Source organism: Rutilus rutilus, assembly GCF_951802725.1.
Source record: "Rutilus rutilus genome assembly, chromosome: 1".
NCBI classification, from domain to species: domain Eukaryota; kingdom Metazoa; phylum Chordata; class Actinopteri; order Cypriniformes; family Leuciscidae; genus Rutilus; species Rutilus rutilus.
Window position 1 is genome coordinate 63,507,406 of NC_140209.1, and position 14,577 is coordinate 63,521,982.

The 14,577-nt window shown below is 39.2% G+C and overlaps 1 long non-coding RNA gene across 1 annotated transcript in view; it reads right to left on the minus strand.

The window, feature by feature from the left end:
• Window positions 1–2,357: 2,357 nt before the first annotated feature.
• Window positions 2,358–14,577, minus strand: part of LOC311296775 — a 95,599-nt gene continuing 83,379 nt past the window's right edge. The window contains exon 3 of the long non-coding RNA XR_014628704.1: window positions 2,358–2,434. This is a non-coding gene — a long non-coding RNA (uncharacterized lncRNA). The remainder of the gene's footprint in view (window positions 2,435–14,577) is intronic.

Sequence of the window (14,577 nt, forward strand, 5' to 3'; positions counted from 1 at the left end):
AAAAAAAAAAAAAAAAAATACGTATTATTTTTTTGTTTGTCTTGATGCAAGTAATCAACTCAGTAATTCTCATGGTGATGTACAGGTTAAAAATGTTACCCTATTCATGAGAAAAATAATGAATCGGCTATATTTGGGTCTTTCTAAACTTTCCCCTAAAGGGATTCTTCTGGGCTTTTTTTCCCCCTTACTCAGGACATATTCAGGATACAAAAATCAGTTGAATTTGCTTCTGTTGCAATTTGTCCTACCTTTTTTTCATAAAATGACTGGACGATTACATGTCCTGTGTTTTCTTCAAATACTCACAATTCATTGCCTCTGCGTCCTCTCTGGCCAGTGGTAGAGAGTAATTCCCTGCTCTGCTGGTTCCTGTACAGGAAAACAAGAGGGAGAATGATTCTACAATAGTTTAGTGTGTGTGGCGATCGAAAGTGAATGATAATAATGTACTGTCAGCAAGGTTTGCGCTGTTGAGGCTTGCTTAACCTCTCGAGAAATCAAACCAAATGAGTGCAGCACACAAACTCAGTAAACATACTGCGATAATTTATAAAATCCCTATAGTGTCTCATTATTCAAAAAGTAATTGTTCAAATGTAAGAATTTAGGCAAGGCAAGTTTATTTATATAGCACATTTCATACACAATGGCAATTCAAAGTGCTTTACATAGAAGAAGTTAAAATCAAAAGAAATAAGAATTAAAACAGTTTAGAAAAATAAAATACAGTACAGTACAAACAGTCGGACGAACAGTGGCACAGTGCTCATTCAGTAAATGCATAGTTTGAAAGTGACTACTGTAGGAGCACATCTGATCTCCTCTGGAAGCTGGTTCCAGCTGCGGCTGGCATAATAGCTAAAAGCGGACTCGCCATGCTTTGAGTGAACCCTTGGTATTTCTAGCTGATATGATCCTAGTGATCTGAGTGATCTGTTGGGTTTATATTCAGTGAGCATATCTGCAATATATTGAGGTCCTAGGCCATTGAATGATTTATATACCAGTAATAATACTTTAAAATCAATCCTAAATCTAACTGGGAGCCAGTGTAAAGACCTGAGGACTGGTGTGATATTGTCACATAGAGGTGAGGATGCAAATGCAAGTAACAAATGTAGATTTATTTACACAAATAAATCCAAAACAGTAATCCAGGATCACAGGTAGCAAAGACAAGAAGCAAGTACAGGTGACAGTGACAATGATCCGACAGTTAACAAAACAAAAGACAATGCTTATATACAGATCTAAATGAATAACAGGTGTGCCGGTGCTGATGAGGTGGTAATCAGTTGATCAGTCCAGGTGATGACAATCAGCACAAAACCATACACACACACAAACGGACCACGGTTAGCCAACCGTGACAGATATGTTCATATTTTCTGGTTCTGCTCAGAATCCTGGCGGCAGCATCGGTATGAGCTGCAACTGTCTTATGGTCTTTTTGGGAATTTAAAATGAATGATGGAGCACACATTTAATACGATTAGGGGAAAAATGCCCTTTAAATGTAAAAATATGCAGATTTAGATTCGTCAAAGCTGATTTAACATTGATGAGAATATTGCTTCAAAATAAATTATATTTACAACACAAAAAAATCCAAGTGAATGACCGATTTACTGGTCCGAAGGACACATGACAAGGCTTAATGTCCAGCCCTGCTTTATTTAAACCAATTGTATGCCTCATTGTTTTTACATATGCATTTTAATTAGGGATGCACCGAAATTCAAATTCTGGGCCGAAACCGAAACTTCTGGATGCACTTGGCAAAAAGAATCAATAATTTTCCTGAATTAAAAAAAACACAAGTCAATAAATGAAAATAGCCACAATTATTTTTAAAGTAACACAAAAATTGGACAGAAAATAGATAAAAATAAATAAATAAAATAATAAATTATATTCAAATTAATATATCATTCTTTATTCAGTTCTATGCAACATAATCAGATTTCATAGATATTCCTAGAAAGATATTATCAGAGCATGCAAGCAGAGCATAATAAACAGATTACAAAAAAATAATCGTTTGTGACGGCCCTACTAAATTCAAAGGCAAAAGTGTATTTCCAGAACTGATGATAGCATTCCTCAAATGAATTCACAAAAAACAAATGTGTTAATTAAACAAATTAATAGAACTATAACTGTTGCACAAATTGGCCAATCTTACATTTCCTGATGGGGTTGATTTGCATTCTGGCGCTGCTGGAAGTTTCACTATCATCGAAAAAACGTGCCCTTTTACTGAAGAAAAAAATAATTACTCAATTGATTGTCCTCATTCAGCAGCCATACTCTGCTCTGTATGTGCTGTATTTACATGTGTCTTTCTTCTCACGGGGGGGCGAGTCCACATCTGTAAGGTCTGTGTTTGTTTCTGCCTCTGGAAGTTTTTGGCGAGCTTCTTCATATGTTTCTGTATAGATAAACAACAAGGTTTCTGTGAAGCAAACTTAAATTGAATTATTGGAAAGTGGAAATACAAAGACCTTTTGTGTTAAAATGCAGGTATACCATGTCATCAGTCTAATTCACCTTGTTAAAAATTCTGTTTAATATAATAAATTCATTTATGCTTCCATGACAAGCACATATGTGACCCTGGATCACAAAACCAGTCTTATGTCGCACGGGTATATTTTTGGCAATAGCCAACAAACCATTGTATGGGTCAAAATTATAGATTTTTCTTTTATGCCAAAAATCATGAGGATATTAAGTAAAGATCATGTTCCATGAAGATATTTTGTAAATTTCCCACCTTAAATATATAAAACATGTATTTTTGTGAATGGATGCAGCACTATCGCCAATAGAAATGGACAACTTTGAAGGCGATTTTCTCAATATTTAGATTTTTCTGTATACCCTCAGATTCCAGATTTTCAATAGTTGTATCTCGGCCAAATATTGCCCTATCCTAACAAACCACACATCAATGGAAAGATTATGTATTCAGCTTTCAGATGATGCATAAATCTCAATAAAAAAATAAAAAAAAAGACACATAAGACTGGTTTTGTGGTCCAGGGTCACATATACACTAAGGAGAAAATAACTACAGACAACTGTAAACACTAGGGATGTGCACGAATATTCGAATATTCGAATATTCGATCTGCAATAATTATTCGAAAAATAAAAACACTATTCGAATATCGCAAACGGTTGCTCTGATGGGCGTAAATGAAATGAATGCCTCATAAATCATGGTCACGCAAACTAAAACTCACAGTTATAACTAAATCCATTGGGTGGCGCTGTGGCGCCTGTGCATTTGATGACAGCGTGTGAAGAATGGCGTCGTCTAAACGGAGTGGAGTCTGGAATTACTTTGATCAAAATGACCAACATGTCGTGTGCAAACTTTGTCAAATTAAATTGAGTTATCATAACAGCACCAGCACAATGAGGAGCCATATGAAATCCAAACACCGAAACGTCATTATTGACCAGTCAAGCGAAGACAGACAGCTACCCATCACTGCTTTCACGACTGCAGGTACCGTAAGGCCCAGATGTACCCCCGAGCGAGCCGAGAAGACCACTCATCTCATAGCAAAAATGATCGCAAGAGATATGCTTCCTTTAAGTTTCGTTGAAGGAGATGGATTTAAGGAAGTCTTACAGTTTCTTGAACCAGATTACAACACTCCCTCACGGAAAACCATAACCGCGAGAATCGAGCTTCAATATGAATGCATGGTTTCCGAACTCAAAACTACTTTAGGTACAGTAGAGTTCGTGGCCATTACAACTGACAGTTGGACAGCATTAACTACAGAGTCATATGTCACTATAACGTGTCATTTTATTGCTGATAGTAAGGTGAACAGTTGTGTTCTGCAAACCCGAGCATTGGAAGAGCGACACTCCGCTGCCAACCTGGCGGATTATTTGAAAACGTCAGTAGAGCAATGGGGCCTGGACGGCAAAGTGGTCGCGTGCGTGCATGACAATGCTAGCAATATAGTAGCTGCAAACAGAGACGTGGACTGGGAATCTCTACCTTGCTTCGCGCACACACTTCAGTTGGCCATTAATGATGGATTTAAAGCTGCAAGCATGAATAGACTTATTGGTGCATGTAGTAAACTTGTTGGACATTTCCATCATAGCACGATTGCCTCAAATGCACTAAAACAGAAACAAAGACAGCTGGAATTGCCTTCGCACAAACTTGTGCAATACTGCAAAACACGCTGGAATTCGGCTGCTGATATGCTCGCACGTTTGCATGAACAACGCTGGGCGATCACTGCTGTCCTCTCTGACAGGACCACAACCAAGCTGGCGGATGCTAAGACTCTTGAGTTGATCGATGATCACTGGCAGACAATTGAGGAAATATTACCTGTTCTCCAGTCCCTGAAAATAGCAAGTGAAGCATTGGGTGGCGAAAACTACGTGTCTGTCTCCATGGTGTATCCACTTGTGCAAAGCCTTCTATCCAGGTTCGTATAATTCACATGAACGAATAAATGTAGCATTTGGTTCTAGTTAATTTGATTACTGGTCTCTTTTTAATTATTCTGTCGGGTTCTTTCCATTTAAATATTTACATTATAAAAACGAATAAAACGTAAATTAAAGAAATTCAGTCAACTGTTTTAATCATTTATTTAAATTACTTACAAATTAAATAGAAATAATCAATACTGAATAAGACTACAATTCAGTTTACATATTCAGTTATTTGTTATTTAATCTGCATCTACAGACACCTTCAGATGAGCGGTGGAGAATCACAGAAAGTGAATGAGTTCAAAAACACAGTTGCAGCATCTCTCAAGCAACGAATAAACATTGCGAACTTGCAGAACGCAGGGAAAACGCCTCTTCTCGCTTCCGCTCTAGATCCTCGGCACAAACACCTCAGGTTCCTCGACGAAAACATGAGAGAAGCCGTAAGAGAAAAACTTTTTGAACAATATCAAAGTATTTCTTTTGATGTGGGGGGTGCGGGTGCAGCCGTTGCCGCCGCCGCCGCCTGCGTCCCCGCCAGTGACGGAGATGAGTCAGTGCCCGTGCCCAGTCATCGGAGAAGGCTGAGCCTGTTCTTCGGCGAAGATTACAGAGAGTCAAGCCGAGACGAGTGGGAACAGTTCTTGATGGAACCGTGTATTCCACCAGATGAAGATCCTATGAATTGGTGGCAAGACAACACAAAGCGCTTCAAGAAACTTGGCCGCTTAGCACACCGTTATTTGTGCGTCCCTGCAACATCTGTGCCGGCGGAGCGCGTTTTCTCTGCAGCCGGCCTTATTGTTAACAGACTAAGATGCCGACTGTCACCCGAGCATGTTGATATGCTTGTTTTCCTCAACAAGAACATGTAAAACAATAACGCAATAACATTCAGACTTGAGTGTATAGCTAAACGTTCAGTACAATAATTGTGGCTGCCGCAGCCTGCTTTATTGTCATTTTTTTAGTGCGCTCTGCGTTGTATTTCTTATGTTTTTGTGTGTGCAAACATTTTTTAATGTTTTCAACAATTATACAAAGGATGAAATGTATAAGCTTGTTAATATAGTCGTATAGGCTTGTCCAGAGATGTTCATAGGTAACAAAACTAACGTTTGTTTGAAGTAACGTCTTTCTCAATAAACTTATGTAAATAAACGAATATTCGAATATTCGTTTTCTGTGAGCTCGAATATTCGAATGTAATTTTTTGAAAAATGCCCATCCCTAGTAAACACCTTTAAGTGATACTTAAAAAAAGATAATTTACCTTGGTTGAAATAAGGGATGGTTAGAAGAGAGAAAAAAAACAGAAAAAAAAACAGTGGAGGATGATGCAAAATCTAAAAAAGGAATCGAATAGAGTTTTATATATATATATACATATATATATATATATATATATACATATATACACATATATATATATATATATATATATATATATACATATATACATATATATACATATATATATATATATATATATATATATATATACACACATATATACATATACATATATATATACACATATATACATATACACATATACATATATATATACACATATACACATATATATATACACATATACATATATATATATATATATATACACATATACATATATATATATATATATATATATATATATATATATATATATATATATATATATTACACACATATATACATATATATATATATATATATATATATACACATATATACACATATATACATATACATATATATATATATATATATATATATATGAAGAGTTCAGATGCAAAAGCCTCTAAGTGCCATCTGAAATTTTCTTCTAGAATGATCATTTTTATCAAGCTTGTATATTTAAGTTCAGTAATTTCACTTAAATTACAATAAATAGGTAATTTTCATTGCCATTTAAGTGAAATTACTGAATTTAAATATACGAGCTTGATAAAAATGATCATTCTAGAAGAAAATTTCAGATGGCACTTAGAGGCTTTTGCATCTGAACTCTTCATATATTAGTGCTTGTAGAGGTTTGAAATCTTGAGATATGCAATGGCTTACACTAATAACTATCTAACATTATTCCAAGCAGCTAGTTCCATTTGTAGTGTCTATTGCTAGCCCAGCAACACAGTTCAATAAATCCACTTCAGAAACGTTGTTGAAATAAAAGATGAAAATCTCCGTTTTTATTCCTTGGTTTCCGATTTACAAAAAAGAAAAAAGAAAGAAAGAATGTGAGCTGACTAATACACTTATTCTAGTTGAAATGAAATAAAATATTCTTAATAAAAGTAACTAAAAGTTAGCAGTTATCAGGTAAGAAAACCGTTAGCTTCCACCGCTCTCAAGATCTGAATCACATAATGAGAATCAACGTAATGTAACCGGAGTTGGCCGGTTCTTAAAGAGGCAGTACACTATTTCACCAATATGTACTAAATCCTATAAGAACATGAATTCTAGTATGTTTTTAACCTTTTAAGTATTATGTAACATTTTAACCATTACATGAACTTCTAAATGAAATTATTTACCTTTTTAACATTAACTCTTATTCACATTACTATGAATTATACTTTGGCCTCTACATACCCGGCCCCTAATTGCCTTCTATCCTAGAAGCAATTACAACTTTAAATGTCTTTCTTTTGAGTAAAACTCAGTAACAGTCCTTCTCATACTGCTTCCTGAAGTAAGCAAAGTTTAGTTATTGGCCTCTCAAGTTCATTCGTCTTTGTCTTGACTCGAACCTTGCGGACCATTCCATGCTCGTCCTCCATAGTCTTAACAATTCTTCCCATCAGCCATGATCCCCTGGGAGCTGATTCGTCGACAATCAAGACTACATCTCCTGGGATGAAATTCCGTGATGGATGGTTCCATTTCTGTCTCTTCTGGAGTTGAGGCAGATATTCCTTGGTCCAGCGCTTCCAGAATAGATCGCTCATATACTGGACTTGCCTCCATCTTTTACGCGCATAAGTATCATCCTTATGGAAGAGTCCTGGTGGTAAGTTGGGGTTAGTCTTGAGCAGAAGTAAGTGCTGTGGGGTAAGAGCTTCCAGATCATTCATATCATTGGAAGGCATGGTAATAGGCCTACTATTCAGAATGGCTTCACATTCACAGAAGAACGTCTGAAGACCTTCCTCATCCAAGTTTTGTTCTCTCAGTGTAGCACCCATGATTTTCCTGATGGAGCGGATGATTCTCTCCCACACCCCTCCATGGTGGGATCCGGATGGTGGATTGAATAACCATCTGATGTCACGTTGGAACAAGCTGTTCTCGATTTGTGAAGTATTCCACTCCTTTATTGCCTTTCTGAGCTCATGATCAGCCCCAACAAAGTTGGTCCCATTATCAGATCTCATCTCCTTTACCTGACCTCTTCTTGCAACGAAGCGACGCAGAGCTTGAATAAAGGAGTCTGTTTCCAATGATGTTGCCATTTCTATGTGGACCGCACGACAAGCAAGGCAAGTAAATATCACCCCATATCTTTTTACAGATGATCTTCCACGTTTAATGTTGAATGGCCCAAATAGATCCACTCCAGTTCTGGTGAAGGGTGGCTCGTCTGGTACAACTCTGTTTCTTGGCAAGTCCGCCATCATTTGTGTGCCTGATGCACCATGTTGTCTTCGACAGATGGTACACCGTGACAGCATTCTTCTGATTGACGAGGGAGCATCGATAATCCAGTACTTTTGACGTACATGAGACAAGACATGATTTCGTCCACTGTGTCCCAGCCGCTCATGTGAATCCTGGAGAATCAGATCAGCCACACGATGGTTCTTAGGCAGTATCATAGGGTGCTTGGCTTCGGCTGGCATTGATGCTCGACTGAGCCTCCCTCCAACACGAAGGATTCCCTCTTCAAGTTGTGGATTCAGTCTGAAGATTCGACTACTCTTCTTGATGGAGTCCTTTCTCCGAAGAGCAGATATCTCTTCCTGAAACATACTTTGCTGACAATGGCTGATGATATCCATCTCAGCTTGTCGCAGATTGTCCACGGTCAGGTAAGTCTTTTTGAGACTCTTTTTGTAGCTCAACATCTCCCTGTTCACCCATTGTTGATCACTGTACAATCCATTCATCTCCTTTCTCTTCCTTGACAGGTTTACCAGGGTTCCCTTGAGTCGTGTGAGCCACGCCACAGCCTTCTTGAGGTGTATCCATGAAGAATAGTATTGAATTAGTTGTTGCATTGCATCAGTGCTTTCTTCTGCTGTTGTAGCATTAACAAGTATGCCTTTCTTGACCTCAGGATCTTCAGCTGTGAGCTCTTCTAGGTGATCGTGCTTGTCTGGCCATTCCCTTTCAGGTTTACTGAGGAAGACAGGCCCTGCAATCCAAACTTCGTTCTTCATGAAGACACTCACCTTTTGTCCCCTGGAGGCGCAATCAGCAGGATTCAACTGAGTGTTGATATAGCTCCATTGCTGCACTTTTGATGCTTGCAAGATTACGGCAATCCTGTTCGCCACAAATGTCTTAAATCTGACGTTCTCATGTGCTAAGTACTTGAGTACGGCAGTACTGTCCGTCCAAAACCTGGAATCTGACAGTGGCAACTGTAGTTCTTTCTTCAGCATGACATCCACCTTCACAGCTAAGGCAGCCGCCGTCAGCTCCATCCGCGGGATAGTTGGTGGTCTGAGAGGGCTAACCCTTGATTTTCCCAAGACAAATGAGCAGCATATTTGGTTGCCACTGTTCTTCTGGACTAAGTAAGTAACAGTACCATAGCCTGTTTCGCACGCGTCACAAAAGTGATGCAGCCGAGCTTGCACTGTTTTCCCAAACTCAGGTGGCTTAAAGCACCGATCCACTCCAAAGTCGGTGAGCTGTTGAAGTTCTTCAGTCCACTCTGTCCATTGTTGTGCGAAATGTTCTGGCACAATGTCATCCCAACCTGTTCTTAGGCTACACAATTCTTGCAGGATGTTTCTAGCAGGCAGGATGACTGGCGACAACATTCCCAGTGGGTCGTAAACTGAACTCATCGTAGACAGGATTCCTCTCCTAGTGAGAGGCTTCTGTTCTATGTGCACGTGAAACTTGAACTGATCTGACCGGATACACCACTGTACTCCCAAAGCTCTTTTGATGGCGAGTGAATCCTGGTCAAGATCGAGATCTTTGACTTCTGTTGCCCGGTCCTCAAGTGGAATGTTTAACAACACATTTCGATTGTTCGTCGTCCATTTTGTCAGTCTAAAACCTCCTGTTTGACAGATGGCCTTCAAGTCTTGGAGTAGTCTGACTGCTTCTTGTTCAGTGGCAACTGATCTCAAACAATCGTCTACATAAAAATTATTTAAGACTGTATCCACTGCTGCTACACCAAACATGTTCTTGTTGTCCTCGGCACACCTTCTCAACGCATAACTCGCGCAGCTTGGTGAGGAGGTGGCTCCAAACAAGTGTACCTCCATTCTGTACTCTTGCAGCTCCTTTGAGGTGTCGCCGTCCGGCCACCACAAAAACCTGAGGAGGTCAGCATCTTCTGGTGGGACTTTGACCTGGTGGAACATCGATTCCACATCCGCCATGATTGCAACTTGCTCTTGACGGAATCTAGTCAAGACACCAACCAGACTGCTTGTCATGTCAGGCCCTTGCAGTAATTGTTCATTGAGTGTGGTTCCTTGATATGAAGCGCCACAGTCGAATACCACTCGCATTTTATGCTTCTTAGGGTGGTAGACACCGTGATGCGGAATAAACCACACCTTTCCATCACTCCATTTTAGTTCTTCATCTGGAACCTTCACAGCGTAGCCCTTCTTTATCACATCATTCATGAAGCTGACATAGTCCTCTTTGAACGTCTGATTTCTCTGAAGCTTCTTTTTCATGTTGAGCGCTCGTTGCTCTGTCATTGCTCTGTTGTTAGGCATTTTCACATCTTTGTTCTTCAATGGCAGACCAATAGAGTAGTGGCCGTTAACCAGCTTTGCCGATTTGGAGACTCTGTCCATAAACAGTTGGTCTTCCTTAGACATTTCTAACTGCTCTCCTTGAGAATTCTCAGGAAAATCATACTTGAATTGCTGAGTCCACAAGTCTTCAAGTCGAGCCACTGAGATCCGATTCATCTGGATCTGCGGGTATCCATTCTTTGTCCAGCTCCTGATGTTCTCACGCAGCGGTCCGTTTACTGTCCATCCCAAAGCTGTGCGTACTGCATACGGCCCATTCTTGACACTGCGGATTACCTCTTCTGGCTCCAAAGCCTTTGCCACATCAGTCCCAATCAGAAGACCGATATCCGCGTTGATCGATGGAATTCGTACACCTCGTAAATGTGGCCACCTATCCACATCTTCTTGGGTTGGAATGTTCTCTTTACTTGCGGGGATAACCTTTTGTGCGAAAACACCTGTAAGCTCGATAAAGTCATCACCTTCTAGGCTACTCACTTCTAGGTCTGATACAGCTTTGCATGAGACTGTCTTTTGGTCTCCCATAGTAGTGAGTAGAATGTTCACATTTTTTCCTTGCAGGTGAAGGTCGTTCGCCAGCTTGTTAGTGCAGAAAGAGGCGTTACTTCCTGGATCCATGAATGCATAACAAGTCAGCACCTTGTTGCCTTTCTTTGCTTTTACTCTCACAGGAACGATGGCGAGGACACTACCTGTACCCCCGACCCCAGTCTGAGAGCATGCTTCCCCTGCATCCACGAATCCACTGACAACAGTTTGCTCTTTCTTTGGAGACTCCTCTTTTGGCTCCTCCTGTGAAGCCTCTTCCTTAGGTAAGTCTTTGAATTTCTGCTTTATGTGTAAGAGCGTAGGGTGTGTCGCTGAACATATCTGACAACTCTTCTTTTCTTCACAGACATTACTCATGTGTCCTCCTATAAGACAACTGAAACAAAGTCCTTTGCTCTTAAGGAATTCAAGCTTTTCTTTGTGCAACTTTCTTTGGAGTTTCTTACACTGTTCCATAGTATGATCTCCCAGACAGAAGATACAAGGTTTCATGAAGGCTTTGTCCATGTTTTTTTCCCTTCTCCTGAGCTTTCTTGTTTGCTGCACCAGCAACATCTTTCTCAGCTTTCTGTTCCTTTACTTCAGTGGCTAGTGTTGTGATGTTTTTCTTTCCACTTGACCTTTCAGTCTGGCGCTTTGTTTGTCCTGAGATTTCACCAAACACAGGGTGCGCTGCCATTTCAGCCTGTGTGTTGACAAATGACACTACGTCTTCGAACTTTGTCCGCCGATCTTGCTTTTTCTGAATGTCTATGGCGACACTCCTGAATCTCTCTCTCAGCCTGTATGGGAGCTTTGAGATGATCGTGCGCATGTTAGCAGCATTTTCCATCTCTTCTAAGTACTCCAGATCTGACATTGCATTATTGTAGTTTGTCAAAAAGAGAGCGTATGCTTCAAGTGCCTTCGTGTCATCTGCTTTAATGGCAGGCCAGTTTAAAGCCTTGTCAAGATATGCCATGGATATCTTATATTTATCACCAAAGCGTTCCTTTAGCAGTCTCTTGGCTTCAGGGTAGCCCTGATCTGGATCCAAATGAAAACAGCTGCGCACTAAGTCATTAGGCTGCCCATTTGTGTGCTGTTCTAGATAGTAAAGCCGATCTTTGCTGTTTTCAGTCTTGCTTTCTATGCGGTGCTCAAAGGCTCTCATGAAGAGACGATATTCTAATGGATCTCCCTTGAAAACTGGAATGTTCGGTGATGGCAATGTAGATAGCCTTTGCTGCTTTATTAGGCTTTCAGTGATATCGTTTTGCCGTTGCATGACGGTAACCAGATTATCTGTGTTATTATCTGAAGTGACAGGAGCTCTTATCGCATCTGTGCCTCTTCCACTAGTGTGGCTATGCCAAGTTCCACCGCTAGCTACACTTCTCTTACTGTGGCTGACATCTTGTTTCCTTGGAGCAGACATCAATATTTCCACCCTACTGCCTTTGGTTCTACTTGACACATCTGAACTTTCATATTTTCTTAACACGGCTAATCGTGCATCTGTTGCAGCGAGCCCTGCTTGCAGCTCCAACTGTTCTTTTTCAACCTTGAGCTTTAGTTCGTGCTCCTCTAAAGTCTGTCTTTTTCTCAATGTAGCTGACTTGGCTAACAGAGCAGCTCTCTCTAATTCAACCTTTAAGCGCTCAGCACGAGCTGACGATGTTGCAGAAGTAGCAGAAACAGACTTAGATTTTCTAGACTTACTGGATGTGACTGACACACTATCTTCAGGATGTATCTGCTCACTAACCTTGTTAGCCTCTTCTCTGCGTAGTATTGCATTCTGTATCCATGCATTCACTTCTTGCACAAATTCTCTGTGCTCCTTATTTCTTGGCTCAAACCAATCCCTTTGATCTGCGTTCAAATTCTCTATGCATTCAATCTGGCAGAATATGTCTTTAACGTCAGCATTTATTTGACTAAATTCCTTTATCAGTGTTTCATACTTGGCCAACAATTCCTTTGCTATGATTTCAACATTTGCATCATCATCCATTAAAGCATACAAATCGTTCTTTTTCTCAGTAAGTTGTGCTAGTATGGCTCTTCTGGAGCTTATTTTCGTTTGCAGCTTATGTTCCAATGCTTTAAGTGTTGGTTTAACCACTCGTTTTTTCTCAGTTAGGCTTACCGCGGCTTCTGTTCCTGTCTCCGTCATGATTGCTTTGATAGTCAGTCCGTTTTTTTTTTTTACAGGTTCCACTTGTAACAGTCGCGCAGTTAGCACTTAGCGCTAGCACTAACCAGCCACGAGCACAGCGCATGATCAGGCTAGTTGAGAAAGTCAGTCCCTCGTTGTACCTTCATTCATGTTCCACTTTCCACAAACCTCTCCAAAGGCTCGTTATCCAATGTCAAGCAGGTTTTCTTACTAATGTAGAGGTTTGAAATCTTGAGATATGCAATGGCTTACACTAATAACTATCTAACATTATTCCAAGCAGCTAGTTCCATTTGTAGTGTCTATTGCTAGCCCAGCAACACAGTTCAATAAATCCACTTCAGAAACGTTGTTGAAATAAAAGATGAAAATCTCCGTTTTTATTCCTTGGTTTCCGATTTACAAAAAAGAAAAAAGAAAGAAAGAATGTGAGCTGACTAATACACTTATTCTAGTTGAAATGAAATAAAATATTCTTAATAAAAGTAACTAAAAGTTAGCAGTTATCAGGTAAGAAAACCGTTAGCTTCCACCGCTCTCAAGATCTGAATCACATAATGAGAATCAACGTAATGTAACCGGAGTTGGCCGGTTCTTAAAGAGGCAGTACACTATTTCACCAATATGTACTAAATCCTATAAGAACATGAATTCTAGTATGTTTTTAACCTTTTAAGTATTATGTAACATTTTAACCATTACATGAACTTCTAAATGAAATTATTTACCTTTTTAACATTAACTCTTATTCACATTACTATGAATTATACTTTGGCCTCTACAGTGCTGTCAATCGATTAAAAACTTTAACTAGATTAATCACAAATTTTTTCTGTGATTAATCGCAATTAATCGCAATAAAAAAAGAAATGTTTTTGTACGTTTTTAATATATTTTATAATGTAATAATTTCACAGTTAATCAAATTAATGTAGAAACAACATAAAGACAGTATATTTTAAATACTTGTTTAATGGCATCTTTTTATGAATGAAGGCCAGTATTACTGATATTAATACAGCTACTGATTTTTTTCCTTTTTCACATTTATTAGGCTTCAAAAATATAACAGTTTTTAATTTAAGTGAACTTAAAACAATGCTAACATAAACCCATAATAAATGTCATATTTATTCGTGCCCTTCCTGTCTTAACAGTTAGGAAATATACAGAAATTTAATAAAGTTATCAAAGTTATATGCAGTCTGCACTGCATAAACTATAAATTAAATAGTTAATCCTTATTAAAGCTACAAAAGTTATTTAGTCAACAGCAGTGAGTCATTTTCTCTGTTCCCTTTGTTCTTTAACTTTACTGACAGGAAGCTTTATTGGCTGCTGTCCCTTTAAGAGCAGGCAGACACACACACACACACACACACACACACACGCGGATCTCACCGTTTATATACTGTCTAT